This window comes from Chelon labrosus (genome assembly GCF_963514085.1).
Source record: "Chelon labrosus genome assembly, chromosome: 7".
Taxonomy (NCBI): domain Eukaryota; kingdom Metazoa; phylum Chordata; class Actinopteri; order Mugiliformes; family Mugilidae; genus Chelon; species Chelon labrosus.
In genome coordinates this window covers 8,270,031-8,291,578 of record NC_140343.1, presented here as the reverse complement: position 1 = coordinate 8,291,578, position 21,548 = coordinate 8,270,031, and positions in this window count along the sequence as shown.

Sequence of the window (21,548 nt, the reverse complement as noted above, 5' to 3'; positions counted from 1 at the left end):
AGTCTTGCCTCCACCGTGCCGACTCTTGCGATATCCAGGCGGAGATGGATGTGGGAGCGCAGCCCTTTGAGATCCAGATGGTACATTCCCAACAATAAGGTTTGGGCTTCCACTGGAAAATGATCCTTTCTCCCTGCGCATGTGATGCTAATGCGTCAGCGTCACCGAGTAATGAGCTGACGTCCCCCGAATGAAAATCTCAAAATACATTCTCTATCTGGTCTGCTCTCCAGTTTATTTCTTCATCTCGGGGCCCAAATTAAAAGCAATGGCAAGCGGCGCTCGACGGATATGACAGGGAGCGTGATGAAGGAACTGTGGTGGAGGGGCTAAATCGCTCTTCACGGTAATACCGCAACTACTGTAAACAACTTTTTTTTTTTTACACAGTCTGCCGTTTGCCCACACATTAATTCTCCCTGCACAAATCCAATGAGCGGGCAGAGAATGTGAGGCATTTGATTTCATTTATTAACTGGCGTTCATCCCATTATAAACAATGTTGTCCTGTCTTCAGGCTGCATCATCGGTGAGTTGGCCTTGTTCTCCTTTTTCAGCCAGACTTTGATAATCATAACTTCACTTGGCCTCTGTTCTGCGTCTATTTTCTCCTTTTATCAAATTAAATCACATGATGATGACACAGCTGTTCGAGAAAAAAAAAAAAAAAAAACCTCTCCATCTATCTATAGCCAGTAACAGATTTACTCCGATTTACTCCTCCGCAGGACAACTGACCCCTATTACGCATTCTAGGCTCAACGTCAAAGAGCGAGGAATAGATTTAATTTGTTGACTATTGCCACCGATCTCCTTTAAACGGCTTTTAATTGATAACGGCAAGGGAGAGCGGTGAACTTTAAATAGACATTCTAATTATCGGCTTTAAGAAGCAGGGGCTTTTTTGGAAATGTTATGGCATTTGGAATGGGATTAATGGGCGAGTGAGGCGCTGGCCACCCTGCAGCTAAATGACATTAAAGAGGGAGATGAGTGGTGCTGCTGAAGGGAGCAAACCCACTAGTCACAGGAGCCAGGGCGCCCACTGCCTTGGGCACACACACCGTGGGGTAACGTGCAGGGGAGGAGGAGGAGGAGGAGGGAAGGGGGTATTACATTATGCGGCCCTCTAGACTTCGCCCCACGCCGTTTCAGACGCTCTGATACAGTGAGGCCCCATTCTTCACCAATGCAACACTCTTAAGCTGTTTTCAAACCGAATGAGGTCCCAATACCACCTTTATTCAATCAAACGATTGTTTTAAGGCATGCAGTAGGCAAATTAAGCTCCATAAACATCATTCTTCGCAGACAAACATCAGAATATTTTATTGTCTGCCCAATAAAACCATTGTTTTTTCAGTTATTTTAAATAAAAAGGTTTTACATGACTGTTTTCCCCTCCGGCATAATTATGGCAAAGGTTCGGTTAACATCGGGGTTAAAAGAACCGAAAACTACTTGATGACGAACAAAGTCTGTCATTTAAGTTTTGAGAACTTTTGTCATCATGGTTCAAAGAAACCAACATTGATTATTGGTAGAGGAGAGCAAACGAGCTGCAGTCTCCCACTTCAAAGCCGACTGCCTTGCGAGTCCATCCATCCGCCCAGACAGCCTCCCTGCGTCGGCGTTGAGGCTGTGCAACAATGGCATGCTGCTGCGGCTTTAAGGCTCACAAAAAATGCTCCGAGGCTCCGCGGAGGTCTGCGTGAGATAAATTGTGTTATCCGAAGATGTCAGCCCAACTTAGTTTGTTTTGTGACTGTCGCTACACAACAACCGCATAAGCCTTCGCCGAGACATGAAAGGCAAGAAAGTAATGTGATTCAACAGCTAGATAGAATTATAATTGAGGCATAAGACGCTTTTATAATATAACGCTGCAGCTTTTCATGAATACACAGTGATCCTATTCGCTCTGGTATGAGCTGTCTAGTCAAAGGAATCAAATTCCAAGACTGAACTTGGGACAATAATATAAATATTTTGTATTTTTAACTTAATTACCACTATATTCCAGCAAAATAATCTAAATTTGGAGTAGATCTCTACAAAAGCTGTCCTGAACTGACAGCTCAATAACTGGGAGAGCTAGCATCACTATGCCATTCAGTCTTACTGTTAAACTGATAAAAACATATTGCCGAGATAAAATTGAAATCGCCTGATAGTTTTCAAAAACATATTTTGCAATGTATTTCTTTGATACGTTGCGTAACAGCGACGGCCGCCAGTTTAACCAGATCAGCGCGGATGCCGTAGCGCATCGCCTAACTCAATAACGTCTTAATACACACCTCAGAAACCGTAATAGCCCCGACTAATTCGGCCAGCTTGGGCCTCAGCGGGCCTCAGTGGTCTTGCTGAGCGTTCCAGACAGAGATCCCCGTCCCCTGTGGTTTCAGACTGGACGTCCCGGGTCTGCTAAGGCTGGAGGGTGACCAGTGGCTCTGATGGATCAGCTGAGGGCCGACTGTAGGGGATCGAGGCCAGAGGGGTTAAAAATGTGGCATTACGTGAGATTCAGTCATATGTTTAGATGTTTAACCCTGCACATAGCAATGCATGCATATGTCAACGTTCATACCTGCAGGATAATGGAGGCCTAGGATTGTCCGATCACAACGTACAGCATAGAGGACGGTAAAGGGTGGGTATGTGATGACCAGGAGTGAGACTCCGACATTATGGGATGACCTCCCTGAAGCTCCCTGGTTTATTCCCTGACAATTTTTAATGGTGAGGTGTAATTTTAGCAAAGATATCTTTTTATTTTTTTTCAATTCAAGATGAACAGATAATATAAAGGTAGACAGATGGGTAGAGGTGATCCAAAATTATTTTCAAGGAGATAAGCAGTGGCAGAAAACGTACTGGCAATAAAAAGTGAAGAATACTTTTTAAATTGTCACGGTAATTTTATATAACACAAACCAAGGACACTTATTGCATTTTAAGTCTCAGGCAAAATATACAAAACAAGAAATACAATTAAAACCAAGCTTTTTTTTTTCTTTTCAAGACCGCCTAGACAATATATGCAAACTTAGATGTTATAGTTTAGTAGATAATAGCATATTTACTGGCTGAAACCTCATGACGGGGACAATTTGTTGCTGGAAAGGAGCAACTTGCAATCTGGAAAGAAGAAGCACACCTTTTCCTTTTTTTTTTTATTAAAAACTACATTAAAACAGGCTAACTGCAGACTAATCTTCTCATACTCTGAAACAGAACAGGTAGGCATAATTTCCTGAAGGCTTTAACTGTGTGTGTGAGTGAGTGAGAGAGGGGGGGGCCAGACTTGGCCTGTGGACCTCACTTTTGGCTGGCCCCCGGGGGGCTAGAGGATGAGACCTGGGGAGAGTTGAGATGAGGCTGTCACACTTCCTATAGATCAGTCATTATCACTAATCCAGTCACAGCACTGGGATCAGCACCAGGCCCATTCATCTAGAACCGTCATTAAAGAGCTAAATGAGAGCTGCCTCTGCTAATGAGGTAATGAGAATTTCTCCGTGAGCGTGTGTGCGAGAATGTGTGTGTGTGTTTGAGATGGCGGAAAAGAGAAAGAGAGAGAGAGAGAGGGAGAGACGGGGTGGAAAAAAAAGACAAGCCGCAAGGACGGGGACAAATATAAAACGTGTGGACAAAGATGGGATGATGTAGTGGAGGCAGAGGCAGATGGACGGACACACCCGGACTTCATCTGAACCATCCTGGCATGTGTGTGAATCAATTTGCAGCTCTCCCATTAGAGGGACCTTATCATTCACCCACCTCACCCAGTTCTGTTTACTGCTTTCCCTCGCCGCACGTAAACAAAAGCCAGAGTTGTACTTGTTCGCGATCGCTCTTTAATTCGACACAGCCTCGGATGCATGTATGCAGCTGTTTTCTTCTGTTAATTGCGATACCACCAGGGTAAACATTATTGTCCTCTCAGTTATATTCCAGCCCAAAACAAAGCCCCGCCGAGGCCGTGTGAAGTGGGGATGTCGTGCTTCGCTGTGTGACATAAATCAATTATTTATGCCTATGAAGCTTCAAAATATTTATCTTGCCTCATGGTATAAGAGGCCGAGGCCTCCGAAAACAAATAGAGGCTCGTATCAAAGGCGCACGGGTGTAAACAGCGCAGTGGAAAGAAGACGTACGTTTGGGAGAAGTCATTGATTGCCAAATGCACATCATATGAAGATTCTGGCGCTGACGGCACATCGGAGTAAAGAGAAGAGCCGGACCAGGGGGACTGCTAAGTGTTCATGTTACATCTGAGATCACACTATTGTGATCAGGTTATGATTAGACACATAAAGCCAAAGTTTAAATACAATACGATCACCCAAAACCAAAAAACAATGGTGCCGGGGTGGTCCGACACACACATGGCCTCGTGCGGATCAGCCATGTCAACGGTGATAATTAATTGTAAATATCTAGCTATAAAACGCATGCACAAATCAAAGTGTTTGCAAAGTGCTCAAAGAGTGACAGTCGAATCAAAATCAGTTCAAAATGTAGACAAGGGCAAACGTGTGAATGCTTTCCTCTTTGCTTCACTGTAGGGTTCAGGTTAGGCAGCCAGACCTCTCAGTAAGAGTCAGGAAAAGCCTTTGCTGCATTAGAAACTTAAATCGCACTAATTTATGATACTTAACTTGATGTTCCTAATACATACACTGTAAAATATTACAGCCCCATTAAGCTATGTGAATGCATTTCTTCTCTTTAACTTCAATAGTCATGACAAGTTTTTATTTCTTATTTCTGGCATAAAATACGACCGTTTACTCACCCATATAACTTTGATGTCATTTGGAGTCGTTCGTCAGATATTTAGATCTGCGTATATCCATATAGTGGGAGTGACTGGGGCACCGAAAAAAACTCGTTAATTTCACTAATATTTTGTTATGATACGCTAGAACTATTTCCCGTTGAGTCCGAGTTACCTGCTATCTATTCGCGGACGTGCAGCAGTTTGTTGTTCGTTGGCCAGCTGTTCCTCTCTTGGCCTCCGCATCCTCCTTTCAACAAGGTCCTCATCCATATACTCTGGCTCAAAACAGTAAGGACGTCCATCATAAACAAAGTCGTCGTCCACAACCTCAGAATCGGAAAAATATTCAGCCATGTTGCAAAAAACTAGCAGTAGCAAATTACAGGTAAACAAGCGGCGCTCAGAGATGACATCATCCAGGTCAGATGTTAGTAGGTCAATCTACAGACCCCGGATGATGATAACAGGTTACTCCGGACTCAACGGGGAATAGCACTAGCGTATCATAACAAAATATTGGTGAAATGAACACGTTTCGCGTCAGATAATGCGTTATTTAGAGGCTGTGTTTCGGTGCCCCAGTCACTCCCACTATATGGATATACGCGGACCTAAATATATGGCGAACAACTCCAAATAACACCAAAGTTATATGGGTGAGTAAACAATCATATTTTCTGCCAGAAATAAGGTCCAGGTTGTAAAAAACAGTCGTTCACCTTTAATAAGTTTTCAAAAGTTAAATTTAAAGTAATCCATTGTCTTGGCTCCCTGTGAGCTTTTATGTTCGTTTAACTCATGTCTTTAAGTTTTGAGTTAAAAAAAGTGATGGGGGAGGAGGAAGGGATGTGAAGAAAATGTAGAGGTTGCCGCAATTTTCGGATTTTTTTAATTAGATAGAACTATTACTGTAAAATGGTGATACCTTTGAAACAAGGCTCTACAAAAGAGGATTAAACCGAAGTATTACGACGTCAGCAAAATTATGCACCGTAAGCGTAATAAGTCGTTTCCCAACCAGGAATGCGTTCCAAAGTGGCTGTTTTTGGTGGATCAAATTTTAGATACATAGATGTTGTGTAAATAAAATAAATGTTAAATTTCTGGCAAGATGTGAGTTGAATTTATCTGAAATTTACATGAACTTCAAAATTTGCCATTGGGTCGTCAAGGTGAGAAATCTAAGTGCAAACAAAAACATTAGTGCTCTCAACTTAAAATGGCAGCTGATATGAATTTAGTCAAACTGATCTTAACTTGGAAATGCGAGTTGAAATAGTGAGGAATTGTGAGTTCATTTGACAAGATAAGATTTTCTTCAGTGGATAATGTAACCTAGCAAGAAATGATCATTAATTATAACTTGTTGGGTTGAAAGTGGTTTTCTTTCAGGTTGAGTTTAATTGCTTTTTTTAAGGCTGTTTCACTGACTTGAAATGTTTTACAGTGTAATAATTGTACATTAACATTAGTTGTAGCTGCAGCTGAGCCCTTTTAACCCATTAGCGTATGGACAATCTCCATAAATACACACCGTCGCCCCTAAAGTTGGAGTAATTTCATTTTCAGACACATTCCTCTTTTTATTACAATTTATACACATCTGTTACATGCTTGGAAGAGACTGATAAATAAAGTTTCGAGAAGATATACACAATCACATTGTCATAATCATTTCATGAGAAGAGATCAAACCTGTTTTATTCCAGCTTTATGGGCAACAGTGTATTATACGCTCATCTTTTTCCATCGTCCGTTTCAGAAAACTAACTCAGGTCCAATGAGTAGAGGCATGCAACGGTTTATTTTCTCAAACGAGAGATCTAATGTACTTTAAATATTTAACTTACTTAAAGTACCACCTGCACGTTTTATTCCAGCTAAATCAGCTGTTGCATGTTCCCTGAGTTGGAAGCACAATGCATACTGTCAGTGTTAAAATATACATAATTTAAAGTGAAATAAGAAGTAAACATCTGAATGCCTGTCTCACCACTGGAGCAACAATGCCATACATATGTGGAAACTAGTTTACCATTCATTAGTATTCAATTTATCCTGTTCATGCAGTTCATGCAAAATGTCTTAAAACTTTATATGTATGTATAAATACAAGTGCAATGTGTGTATCCACAGGTTAAAGCTGCAGCCTGCCACGTATGGACAATGAGTGGATGCATTCTGCAAAGGGATTATTTTTAAGAAGAGCGTGTGTTATATTTTTAACTGTTCATTTACACTTTCATATGCATCACATGTCAGGCGGAGAAACACATCCAGCCGCTTTCTTAACCCACCCCCTTGGCCTTACCTCGGCTATCTCCACGCTGATTTGCAAGCTACACACAACTTGACGCACGCTCCGTCTCTTACTCTCTCTCTCTCGGGTCTAAAGGACTTAGTATGTCACGCGCAATGCTCCTGGGAACGCAAACATGGACTGCAGCCGGACGGTTTCATCTCGCGCTGTTGAAGTGAGTGGTTTGGGACAAAAGGAGAGTAAACAGGAGATAGAAGGAGGGCCTGCTGAGGGTGTAATGACAATGAGCTTGCTTTCGTCTGTCCCACTTAAGGATCAAACCCACAAGGTATAATGGCCTCTTGTCTCTCTCTCTCTCGCTGCCTCTCTAATATCGAATAGCACACATATGCACTTCCATGTTCTGTAGGAACTTGATGACTATTAAACTTGGGAATCAGATTGTCCAGGTACACCCCGAACTTTATTTGAAGTGTACTGCACAATAAGATGCTGCTTCCCAAATTATTGTATTTTGTGTTTTTATGCTAATGAGAGGCTGTGCAGTCAGAGTGCACGCAATTTGAACTTTGCAGAGCGTATTGCCAGTTTCAATATTAGTTTAACGGAATTCATTTATCCCGCATACATCATCACTATCTTGTTTCTCTATGAAATCTTTCCTGTGCAGAGGCACTTTTAAAAAAACCTAGTGAGAAATCTAGTCATGCATATAAATGGCCAAGAAATTAAGTTTCTCCAGCGGAACTCTGGCTGCGCTAATCCCGGTTATGAGGTTTTGTGTGATATTTAAAGAGAAACTGTGGTATTTGTCAGCCTGGCTCTGAATCCACTGATTATCGGTCAGATGTGATCACTAAGAACTCTAGAAATAGGACACCAAAAACTAAACCAAAAGTAAACTCATGAAGCAAGATATACGAGTTGTCCTCAAGCATTCATGTTTCCATAGTCACTACCTTGGCTGCCTAAGAACATGTAAGCACATTCAGTGTGAGTGACTGTGCTCCGCCCTCCCTTCACCTGCCTCCTGTCATCTCACATATAAGTCTAAAGGGAAGGGGAAGGGGAAGGGGGGGCGTGACCCAGTACCTCATCACCATGCTAAGTGTTTACAAATTGTCTTGGTCCTACTTGTGGGGGTTGCAGGGAGGAGGCCAGCAGTCAGAATGGGCTGCCATGCGAAGGCTGTTGATCTCTGCGTGACACGCCAACCTTATGGTGTTGCACATGGCCCTCCATTAATAAACAAATGAAGGGCTCACCCTGGAGGTCAGGGGAGCTCAGCTGGCCCATTTGCCACCGCGCTCTCTCGGCTCACGGGGATCCAAAATGGCCACCCGTCGCGTCTGCTTGTCAGACGGCTGCTAACCTTGTCTTTGGTGATGGGCAGGAGGGCAGGAGAGGGGAAAAGGGAAGGGGGGGGTGGCTAGGGCGCGGACGCACAAAGGGGGGGCATGAGTTGCCCTCCCTCCTTCCCCACCGCTGATTAGTGTGAGTGACAAAGTGGTGCAGAGAGTCCACTCAGGCCTTCATAATAAATCTATCAGGGAGTAATAGAATTCCATCAATCCTTGCTCCTCAGTCTTTCTGCCCTCCCTCCTGCTCCCCACCCCTTGGGGGGGGTCACCATGTCTGTGTGGTGGTGGGAACGTGAGGAGGGATGGGGGGGGCACAATCCTTTGGGATTGTACAACTGTTATTATTCAATTATGCTCCCTTTTCTTCTCAGTTAAAAGACCATGATATCATTATCACTTAATGAATATATATAATTGGATCTTGGCTGCCGCTTCCCCCTGGTCTGATGAATACCACTCACTATTCATTCGGCCCCTGCTCATCCTCCTCTACCCTGCCTCCATTACAGCAGGCTGTGGCGCTGGAGAGGATGATGATGATGGTGATCATCATCATCATCATCATCATCATCATCATCATGCTGTCAACAGAGGGAAATTGAAATGATCTCCGTGTTTTTCCAGTGTTTAAATGTTTAAATGAAACGTGTATTAAAAATGAAACTTGGGAGTTTCTGAACAAGTTGCGCAGTCAGTTTTTAATTATTTTGGCCTTTCGAGGATGTAAGTGTAGATGAGGAAAACGGCATTACAGGTGAATCGATAAAAATGAGCCAGCGAATGGAGTCGGGCTTCTTCGCACTCCGACCATCGTCAAACTAATCCTAACTTAATGAACAAGGGGCTTTATTGCTCAAACAGAAATTGCATTCTACATGTGATCATTGCAATTTCCATGTTTTGTTTAATAACCCCATGACAATTTACAGTGCAGTCGTTTGCAGAAACTCATTAACTCCACCAGACAGTATCTGGATTTCATCTCCGTGATGACTGCACTTGGAAAAAAAATAAAAATTGTTTAGGAAAATCCTGGAATATTAAGCCGGAATAGATGGAGGATGGAGAGATTTCCACAATAGATGCACCACCATAGATTGCTCCTGTTTAAATGTGTGTCGTGGCTGGCGTGAGGGCAGACGAACTCCCAGAGGACATTAAGAGGCGAGGGGGAAACCTTGGTGACAGTCATGGCCATCAATACCCTCTCAATCTGCAAGGAAACAATGGAAGAGTGGGGATAAAGATGGTGATGAGCAACACTAAAAACATTGATTTAGCATTTGTCCACTTCATTTGAAGTGAGACAAAAGGGGGCAACAGAAACCGGAGGGTTGAGGAGGGGGGGGGGGTCTTTGAAGAGGCGAAATCGGGGAGTGTTTCGCCTCCTCCCATTCAGATGTTGCCCTCTTGTTGGAAACCAAAAGCAACTGTCCCTCCCCTCTGCATTGTTGAGGGTAAATGTGGCATGGCAGGGGCTAAGCATGTCTGTGTAAATCAGACACGGCGGGTGTGTGCGAGGCGATGGGAGTGTGTGCATGTGTGTGTAAAGGAGGCCTGCTAGCTTGTGGATGGATAAGGGGCGTACGCCGTCATTAATCCTGCTTAAAGAAGACAGTGTTGGCAGAGTGGCAGCGCCCCAATCCAGCTGCTCCCCCCACAGAGACACTTCAGACACCCCCTCCCTCCCCTCAACGCACGTCCTCCAATTTCTCCCCACCCGTCACCCGCTCATTCGACCCACCTCGTCACCCCTCCGTCCTCATCTACGCAGCCTTTCTCCACCTTTTGGTCACGAGCCCCGGTTTCCCATCACTTTCACCCCCTCACGCCGCCCCAATGCCCCAAACCCCAGCCTCACTCACTCACCCGTCCCTGCCATACATCACTCCAAATTAAATTTACATTAGGCCCTCTTCTATCAAAGAAGCCAAAAAGAGAGGCAGAGAGGGAATGAGATCGAGGGGCTGACATCATTACCCGGCAGCAGAGCACATGACCGTCATCTATTAAACCCTTTTATACACATGTCTCAGGATTTTACCAAAGTTCATGCATACCTAAGTGCAAGTTTGTGTTAAAAATTAAACGCTCTTTTAGGAGGACAAAGGAGTTTCTGAACTGTTGTCTTTGAGAGGGGCTTTATTACCCCTAACCATGAATGTCTGGCATCGCTATAGACACCCCCCGCCCCCCCCCCCATCCCTTCTCCACCCATCTCTCCTCTCACTTTTTTTCTTCCTTCTACCTCTGCCTCATGCTTCCTCTCCTCCCATCATTAGGGAGTGTTGGGTTAACTTTCAGTATCTTAGTAAGTATTTTTATTCTTTAGACAACTCATGGCTTCCGTGAAGCAACGTTGCAGGCTTAGGTCAAGCCGAGCGCTCTCTGATGAATCGTCTTGTGATATTATTAGCTCCAGTCAAGATGTGTGTTTAATGTGCAGCTCCCCAACTTTTGTTTCTTAGGGTCTAAATAAAGCTTCAGGTGGATTGTTTCAACCCTTGAAAACTCGTTGAGGAACGCCCAAGATGGGGCTTGAGGTGCTGAACATCTCTGCCAGACGGAGAACGGCATCTTTAAACCTGCCAATGCAAATAAATATTAACTTTGTCTTTGTTGACTGTGCTAAGAAGAAAACATGAATAAATAAAGAATGTGGAAGTATAGGCCAATTATGCAAGTTGTACATTTCTTCATCAAGTGCAGTAGAAGAAGTAGAGGTTCCTCTAAGAAACCTCTAAGAAAGAAAGAAAAGCAATTGCACCACAGTTTCAGTTTGTTTGTTTTTTTGTTTTTTGTTTTTTTCTTCTGTTTCCCTGTGAATTGGTGCAACTGATGCTACCCAACCCAGCATGAGATTATTTCTACAGAAGTGAGTAACATTGACCATCTTGTGATAAGCTTTTGGACCTGACATTTAAATATGGATGTTACGTAGACATGTAGCACCCACCTAGACCAGACCAGACACCCCCACCCCATAGCAATGACACTCCTTGATAGCAGCAGCCATCCTCAGCAGGATGCGGCCTGACACAGGCACACACACAAAAATGGTTTAGGAACAACTCAAAAAAACATGAAGAACAGCACAAGGTGTTGACCTGGCCTCCAAATTCACTAGATCCCAAACTGATCAAGTATCTGTGGGATGCACTGGAACAAGCCTGATCCACAAAGGCCCCCCCACTAACAACATTCTGTTGCCAGACACCACAGGACACCCTCAGAAGGCCCATGTCCATTCTCTGATGAGTCACAACTGTTTTGGAGGCACAAGGGAGACCTACACAATATTAGGAAGGTGGTCATAATGTTATGCCTGACCACTAGTTTCACTACTCAGCAACCATCTTTGCAAAACCTCTGACCAGTTAACTCAAGCTAACAAGACCAAGCCCCTATCTAAAGGAATGAGGAGTGTCACAACTGCAGTTTCATTGGTCACAAGGACATAGTGGCATGTATAGAAACCAGAATTAAACCGGATGTCTTTTTTTAAATTATTTTTTTAGCCACAGCTTATATTTCTACCAAGCAGATTTGTGGGAGCTAAGGAAGGGATATGTGTCAAATGCGCCATCTTTGGTGAATTATTTTGATTTCTGTTCAGGATTTTGAATGACCTTTTTGAATGGCCTTGGTAATACAGATCACGAAGGGCTGAAGACCCTTTAGTTTCTTGGGTTAGGGTTATCATTCTGGTGATATAGCCATCACATTAGACCACAACACATTGTTGGTTTCCATCTTTTCTTGAGACTTACTGCACATAGAATCATAGAAAAATGGCTGTCTCTCATTCTCATATACATCAATACCGGCAATACCTGTATCCATGACAGCAATTTGTGATACATGGTCCAAACCCTGTGTCAACTTGGCATAGGGAGGAAAAAATGTTTAGGTAGACATATTTACCATCAAAGTCTAAAAATAAATTTAAAAAATAAAATGAAAGCCTACATTACCAAAATCATAAACACAAGAAGTATATTGTGAGTCAGAGTAGGGTGTGGATTTGGCAGGTCTTGTACAAGTCACCATTCTGTAGGTTGCTCATTTTCTCTTATCTAAAAGAGAATACAAAGGATATATGAGATTATATAGGTTGATAGTAAATTTCCATTACAATGGCATACACTGCAGCCAACGCCCTCAAATTTAATTACAATAAATAAAAGATTCAAGTACCTCACTATAAAGTACCAGAATGCATTGCATTATCTATTAAATTGTGTGTCACAGCATTATGTATTGCATTCCTTTGCCTCGTGATGCGTCATGTTGTCGTGTTTTCCTGTGCTGCATTGTACGTGTCGTTCCATGTTGTCTGTCTTGTCACGTCCCATTGTGTCAGATTGTGTTGTGTTTTGTCACATTGCATCACACTGCAGCATGTCGTGTTGTTGCCCGCTCGTCTCAGTCTATATCAGTGATGTATTAGGACAGAGTGTTACCTCCCCTCACCGTTGGGGATATATTTGCATTGGAGCGTCTGAAAGCAGCTGGAGTGAACCAGCTCAGTAAAGGCACCTGAGTGCTGAGCGCTTACTCTTTAATTGCTTCATTATCGTCTGTGCTAATCCCTCTCCAATTTCGACACTCTCATTTTCCACACTAATTTGTCCCGGTCCCTCTCCAGCTCTCTCCTCTCACAGTCCGCAGCACTATGGCACCTATTTGCTTTCCAAGGCAATGATAACAATTAATGCAGCAGTTGGCGGCGCTTGTTTCATATAAACCTGTTTTAGCCGACTAAACAAGAGGCTGCTGATAAACAGACTCTGGAGCCAAGGCGCAGAGCTTCACAGCACCATTTGTCTCTCTAATTATGTTTTAATTACAACTGTGTATGCTAATACACTAAACATTTGCATAGAACATTCGCACAACTTTCTGCTTTCTCTTCAGGAGTGCTGCAGGAGGAGGAGAGAACAATAGCGCCGGCTCTTATTGAAAGAGGCTTGTACTGTGTTAAATTACATATGGGAATTGTTTAGAATTAAAAACAATGCCACAGTTCGCTCTGACAAACTGTTTATTCTATATTGTTAGGTAACTGCAAACAAAGTCGGAGTGATTATAGAATTAGGCGGGAACTCATCTCCTAACTGCAAAACATTGTATTACATTTTACAGTAATTAAAATTATTCAAAAATCCACTTGGCAAAAGTACATGGTGATGCTATATCACATTTATTCCTGCATTAAAATCCCACTGCAGCAGGTTGACGTCATACCCTTGAATCATATAAAACAATCATTTGGCAAAAAGGTGCACAGTTAAGGTGGATTAAGAATCCTTGAAGGGTAAAATTTGATGTTTAGCTCAGCATTTCACTGGATGGCCTGACTACCACAAACATTTTACATAAGTTTTGATATGCATTTGAAAAAGAATGTAGTATGAATGCACTTTTGATGTTTCTGCAGGCATCAAACAACATTCAATTCAGTTAAATTCAATTTATATAGCGTCAATAACAATACAAATTGCCTCAAGACTCTTTACAAAACCTGGGATATGATGTAAAAATTCATCATCTGATAAACGGACCTTGAGGCGAGACTGAAGCAATTTACTTGTATACGTAGTGGTTTGTACGATGTACGCGCTCTATATCGTCCTTCTTTTAGTGCAGAACTCTGCAACCTCTGTAAGCCCTATTCTGTTCTATTCTATTCTAGGTACTGCATTGCCCCTGCTGTCGGCTCCACCGAGGCGTTCAGCTAAACACCTAACTTAACTACATGTCATTGAGTCATTAACATACAAATGACCTGCAGTTATCCTGTGATCGGGGCCTCCCAAATGCCACCAAATGCTAAGGAACCACCATTTACAGATAAGTAACCCAGCCAGCCCTGGTAAGTAATTCCACGTAATTCCTCACACCACATTTTTTTTATTTTTTGCTAAAATTAAGGTATTTAATTGGCCATTAGGAGATAGGCCACTGACAGTTAAGGTTAGTGGTAGGGTAGAGGTGAGGACAGTGGCGGCGGTGGACGGGTGTAAAACCAGGCTTTACCCTGACAGGAAACACACATATTCATCTGGTGCAGTGATAAATACAACACATGGGCCATTCTTTCGTAAGTGGGGTGGTGATCCTATTCTATAGGATGAGCTCATAGGCGCCAACTGACTCAGTCCACCACATCAACAACACTTTTCTGTTTCTGTCACTGTTTCTGGGAAGGAAAAATACTCATGTACATACATGACACGCATGTAGCTCACGGCTTACAGGAAATCAGTGGTGATTTCACCCCCAGATGTTTTATATTTTTAAATAAATTATTCATTTATATGAAAAAGAGAGAGAAAAACAAGACTGGGTCTATTTTTATGGAAAAATCTCAAGGTGCATTTAGTACCAGTTTGAAAGTTTTTAGTCATTTGACAAAATCTTCCTCTTCTGATGGGGTTCTCCCACTTTACTTATTTTCTTTTGTGCAATATACATCCATAAAAAATAAAATAACAAATCTACTTCACTTACACACATTTATTACTGCCAAGTTGTTGTTGAGTGTTTTCGTAACATATACTGTGTTCTCTTATCTGCACCTTATTGTATTTTTTTTTAATATACAGTTTTATTTTATAGTGTTTTTTATGCTGTCTTCCTTTGCTCTTACACAAAACCATACAGAAGATGACTCGTTGAACTTCGTGCAAGGGCAATAAAGGCTTTCTGATTCTGATCTGATTCAAGATGTTCATATTGTGATTAAAACGTTTGCATATTTGCTTAAAATTTGAGATTAAAAGTTTATTTTCAAAACTTTAAGTGCCCAAAAAAACATAAAATTAGACATTTACACTCTTATGACAACTCAGTCTGCCCAGGAAGATCATGTAGTGAAGTTGAAAACTGCAGAACAGCTATCATAGGGAGTAAACATATAGTTTGTGTTATTACTAAACATTCTGTGTTCTACATCCATCAAAATTAAAGTCTCTGCACATTAAATTAAAAGTGCTCTAACAGTCTAAATGTGCAATTATGAGTCAGACAAAACCTTCACACAAAAACAGGTTTGGTGTCAGAATAAACCTTAAATCTATTCCTCACCATTTCCCTTTTGAACTGTGTTTTATTACTTTTTTTTTTGACAACAGTTCATCACACACACACAGCACCAGTTGTGGATCAATATATATTTGGTGACCTAACCCCTCTGCCTGTCCAAGCAGGAAATCTAACAGCTATGAAGCATTTCATCTGGACCAGGCAGTAACCTCTGACCCTGAGCGAAGCAAAGGCCTCCCCACTCCGCAGGGCACGGACCTCCGTAGCAGTAAACACTGACTGGAAGTTGTTCCTCACTTGTCACAACGTTGGTGGCAGCTGACGCCTACTACTTCTTTCTCTTTCTGTCTTTGCCTTTTGTACCGTCTGAAACACTTACTTCATTTTCAGGCATAAACTTGCAGCCAAGTTCTCAGACTGACCGATTACATAATGAAGAAAAAGAACAGAATCTTGGACTCGGTTTGGACGTGTCAGTGTTGTACCCTGCAGTTCATCAGATTTGTTGTGGATACATAACAGAACCTAAAACTGAATGTTCCCCTAATTAAAAAAGGACAAAGGAGGACCCATGCATGCAGGACTAAAGCAAGTGGCAATTTGACAATTACATAAAAGATTTAAAGGGAAAATAAGCAAGTACATTTCCACGTTTCTTTGATAGTCTTTGCTTTTTTATCATATTCAAAATCTTAAACTTGTTTTAGCTTAAACATGTTGAGCTAAGCTTAAAGGGGGAATTACCGGTTTTTACAACCTGGACCTTATTTCTGGCATAAAATACGATCGTTTACTCACCTATATAACTTTTGTGTAATTTGGAGTCGTTCAGACGATATTTAGATCTGCGTATATCCATATAGTGAGAGTGACTGGGGCACCGAAACGCAGCCTCTGCATTAACGCATTATCTGCCGCGAAACTCGTTCATTTCACTAATATTTTGTTATAATATGCTAGTGCTTTTCCCCGTTGAGTCCGGAGTTACCTGTTGTCTATTCGCGGACGTGCAGCGGTTTGTTGTTCTTTGGCCAGCTGTTCCTCTCTCTGCCTCCGCATCCTCCTTTCAACGAGCTCCTCATCCGTATATTCTGGCTCAAAAAGGTAAGGACACCCTTCGTAAACAAAGTCGTCATCCACAACCTCAGAATCGGAAAAATATTGCATGCCATGTTGCAAAAAAACTAGCAGTAGCAAATTACAGGTAAACAAGCCGCATAGGGTGTACGTGGCAGTCCGAGATGACGTCATCCAGGTCAGAGGTTAGTAGGTTAATCTACAGATCTCGGATGATGATAACAGGTAACTCTGGACTCAACGGGGAATAGCACTAGCGTACGATAACAAAATATTGGTGAAATGAGCGTGTTTTGCGGAAGATAATGTGTTATTTAGAGGCTGCGTTTCGGTGCCCCAGTCACTCCCACTATATGGATATACGCGTATCTAAATATCTACCGAACGACTTCAAATGACACTAAGTTATATGGGTGAGTAAACGATCATATTTTATGCCAGAAATAAGGTCCAGGTTGTAAAAAAACAGTAATTCCCCTTTAACTTTAGGGCAGATAATTTAGGACAAGGAAGATTAGTTCAACAGAGCCACTGGAACAAAAGTATTGTTATTATTCCCTTAAAGCAGAGCTTTTATAATGCCATCTGTGGTGCAGAGCTGCAGCAGCACAGAAAGCATTTGAACAGGGTCCTTTATTTTGGCTTCATCTCTCGGTTCTGTCATCAGAATTGAGACAGCAACACCGAGGAGGACAAGAGAATCAACAACGAAAACTGAACAAATAATATTTCTCTCTCACATCATCTATCTGACGGAAGGCAGCACAAAGGAAAGGGAGCAAAGGGAGAGAAAATAGGAAAAATCTCGGCCCGCCCGCCAATCTTTCATCCGCTCCGCGATCATCCATCCTGGATGCACCTCTTAATTTGGTCCTGCCGCAGACTGGGCAACAGAGACCTTCAGCCATTGGAAACAAATGATCTGGCCGGGGAGGGGCAACAACTCACAGCCGGTGGCGCAACACTCCTCGGGCTGCAGGGGTTTACTTTGTATTACAGGAGTGAGTTTGGGCAATCCTTGTTTTTGAGAGACTTTGTCTGATGATCGAAGTACAGTTTTCTGGAACATTGTGCAGTTCGGTGGAAGAAGATGACACCTAGAGCTGCATGTCTTATTCTGATACAATGGATCCTTGACGCAAATACCCAGAATGTTACCGGTGGTAACAGAAAATGAGCTGAAAATAAGACACGCAGATGTAGAAATCAGCCGTTTCCTATCAGAGATAAGCAAATAAATTAAAACCTCTTCACAACAGAAGAAAAAAAAAATCACATTGCTGATCATAGGTGGGTTTATCTATTTATTTTTTAATCTGTGATATTAGCATATCAAGTATAGGAACATGTAACCGCAGCAAGATATATATATTTTGAGGTGGTTTGACAGATCAAAACAAGGACAAAGATCATTTCTGGACGTGGTCACACGATCTAAACAGATGTAAAATGTTCCTATCTTATGACGAAAATCCCACTGCAAATATTGATGCTAAATTACCAGTTTTATCCCTCCACAACAAAACACTAAGAGCTGCCGTAGATGGGGCTTCTTAAACTGAGGTGAGTCCAGACAGGAGCAGCAGCGGAAACCTCCGAATGACGCTGGAACCGTCACTCACACGACCAAAATGACTGAAACGTCTGATGAAAAGCGAGAGAATGGTATAATTGTGGCGGACCCCACATGTCTTTTGGCCGATGACACAGGCTGACAGAGATGGAAAAAGGCTGCAGTCAAGTGTCTTTACAGTAACTGCTGTGTATTGTAGTGAAGGCTGGGGTGGCCACATGGTGACATTTGTGTCTCTGTCGATGTCAACCTAATTTTACAGTGAAACCAGAAGCCCTGTGTCATCCTCATGTGAGAGTTGAGTAAGAGGCCTAGAATACACAGGGGAGATGATACCACTCACACAGACAGACACACACAGACACACACACGCAAACAAACATACATGCATGCATGCAACATTTTGCAAAAAAAGGAAAACAAGGTAACCCTTGCGTGGTGTCAAGTGACAGGACAAGGTGCAGGAGAACAATGGTTATGCGTCACATGATGGCGGGTAATTCTCTTGGGATCACGGTGGCACGGATCATGACAAACACCAGACGGGTGCAAGCGCAGGGTGAACTCTGTGACTCCAAGAGATCACGGGACAGATGCCAGATGAATGGACCGTGTCAATATGACCAGTGTGAGGACATACAGTACGAGTCCCCGGTGGACACAGTAAGCGAACAGGACGTTAGTGTTGACACAAGGTGGCAGATAGCTACTGTGGGTGGGTGTCCCCTCAGCTCTGAATCTGTTCCGGACAGAAGCACTGCTTCGACACTTCCTGTTTGGAAAACTGCAGCTGTGAAGCCACACCACTAAACGATTGATTGGTCTGTTACAGAAATATCTCAGCAACTTACAATGGATCGCTCTGAAACGTTGCACAGCCATTCACTGTGCCCAGACGATGATCTCTAATGAATTTTGCTCCTCCACCGACGTTTATCTGAACAGCCGCACTCGCAGGGGTAAATAAGTTGGTTGTCATGACATTTAAGTAAGGGAATAACAGATCAGTTGTTGTGGAACAAACAGAGCTAGACAAAGAGTACACTCATCGGATCCTTTTTGCACCTCCACATGGCAACCCAGTCCCAGCGAGAAGAGGCTGTGCTGGGCTGATTGTTGTTGTGAAGTTGCACAAGTGGTTGGACCGTAGAGGGTATATAAAAGGTGGCCGTAGCCACAGTGACGTCACAGATGGCTTTGTGGACTACCATTGTGAGGCCTCAAGTTTAGCATTTAGCCCTCAGCGTCTTGGCTTTTTGGAGCCGCGTGTGACCATATTTGGACAAGACGGAGATTTTTTTTGGAACCTGCACCCAGCCACCATCGGTAGCAATGCACTTTAAACCGCTTACCCACTGAATTTACTTTTCAGATCCAGCGGCTGTCTCCATCTTTTACAGTCCGTGGGTCGGCCACAGACTGGCCTATTGTGACACTCAAAGAGGTGTGTGGTAATCCATCTGAGAGACGCTGCACCTTTGCCTCTCATCTCTTTATGGACGCATTTACACTTGGGTCTAAAAACAAAACATTTCATTTCATTTAACTGAACTTTAGCTGACATTTAGACAAGCTACATAAACTGCTTTGGTTCAAAAATGAGCCATAAACACAGCACATAGAGAAATAAAAACTGGCCTCTGAAACCGTTGTGTTGTTGTAGCTCTTATTTAATTCCTCTAAGTTTAGCCACAACCAGCATAATTACATTTACTTTACTGCTTGGCCAGTGATAAATAAGCCGGGTCTTAAATTTAATGCGTCATTTAAAAATGCCACTGATCTGCAAACACAACAGGCTACCCATCATGTGAGAGGACAGCGGTCAGCTGTGGCGGCTCACCTCTCAGATGTTATGTAGCCGCACACTCAGATAATTAGATTGTGTTAGAGTTGTGTTTGGACGGCGGCAGCGGCAGCATATAGAGGAATTCCTGTCAGATGACTTCGGTTTCGGGCAAATACAATTTAAAATAACTGGAAGCGTCTTTGAAACAAATCGAATGTTTACAGAGCAATTAAATAGCCAAGTTGAGAGGAATCTGGGGACGGTCAACAAGGGTCATCGGAGTGTATCGACACTGGGTTCACTGTGGACAAAGCTGTGAATGTTTGGGATGTACAGATGCCCGGTGATGTTTTCAAATGGCTACATAAGTGAGCAGCATTCGTGGCCTTTTTTTGATGTGCTGGCAACATAAGACATGCACTGTCTGTTCGATCGCCCCCTTTTGTGGCGGTTTGGCGGTGTCTTGTGTTCCCAATTACGCGAGCAACATCTTCATCATTTTTGACAACACATAAACCAAATGCACTACAAACAAACACTGGCAACACAATCAAATAAATACGGCTCGGTCGGAAAACGAGCGGTGCTTCAATTTTCCAGGGGGACACCAAAATCTGATGGCCCGCAGACGCTGTAAGAACTGGGTAGCTGACGCCAGAAGTGCACACCAAATGCATAAATCAAAAAATATCCCGAGCTTCCAGGTTTGCATTTGCGTTGGGCGTTCTGTTGCGCAAGTGTCAAAACCTTTCTCCTGCTAAACTTCTTTGCGCATTCCCACTCTGCTCTGTAAGTCTCTAAAAGTGACTTTACTAGGCCCTGGGAAAGGTTTAGGGATAAAGGAAGCCAGATACAGTGTGTAGTAAAGACCCTTTTATGCAACTTTCTGGTCCGCGAGGCCACGTCCAAGTAGGCCTTTGATGACGGAAGTTCTTCGATGTTGGGTTGGTGTGTATACATGCCTTAAAAGGGAACTACTGTTTTTTTACAACCTGGACCTTATTTATGGCATAAAATACGATCGTTTACTCACCCATATAACTTTTGTGTAATTTGTAGTCATTCGGGAGATATTTAGATCTGCGTATATCCATATAGTGGGTGTGACTGGGGCACCGAAACGCAGCCTCTAAATAACGCATTATCTGCCGCGAAACTCGTTCATTACACCAATATTTTGTTATCGCTAGTGCTATTTCCTGTTGAGTCCATTGAGTTACCTGTTATCATCATCCGGGGTCTGTGGGTCAATCTAGTTTTGCTAGTTCTGCTAGTTTTTTGCTACATGGCTGAATATTTTTCCGATTCCGAGGTTGTGGATGAACCATAGCATACGTTACTCCTGACTCAATGGGGAATAGAACTAGCGTACGATAACAAAATATTGGTGAAATGAACGAGTTTTGCGGCAGATAATGCGTTATTTAGAGGCTGCAATTCGGTGCCCCAGTCACTCCCACTATATGGATATATGCAGATCTAAATATCTCCCGAATGACTACAAATTACACAAAAGTTATATGGGTGAGTAAACGATCGTATTTTATACCAGAAATAAGGTCCAGGTTGTAAAAAACAGTAATTCCCCTTTAAGTTGTGATGCTGCATGAGTTCGCATCTTAGAAAGTTTGCCAAAGAGCAAACTGGTTGGTTGG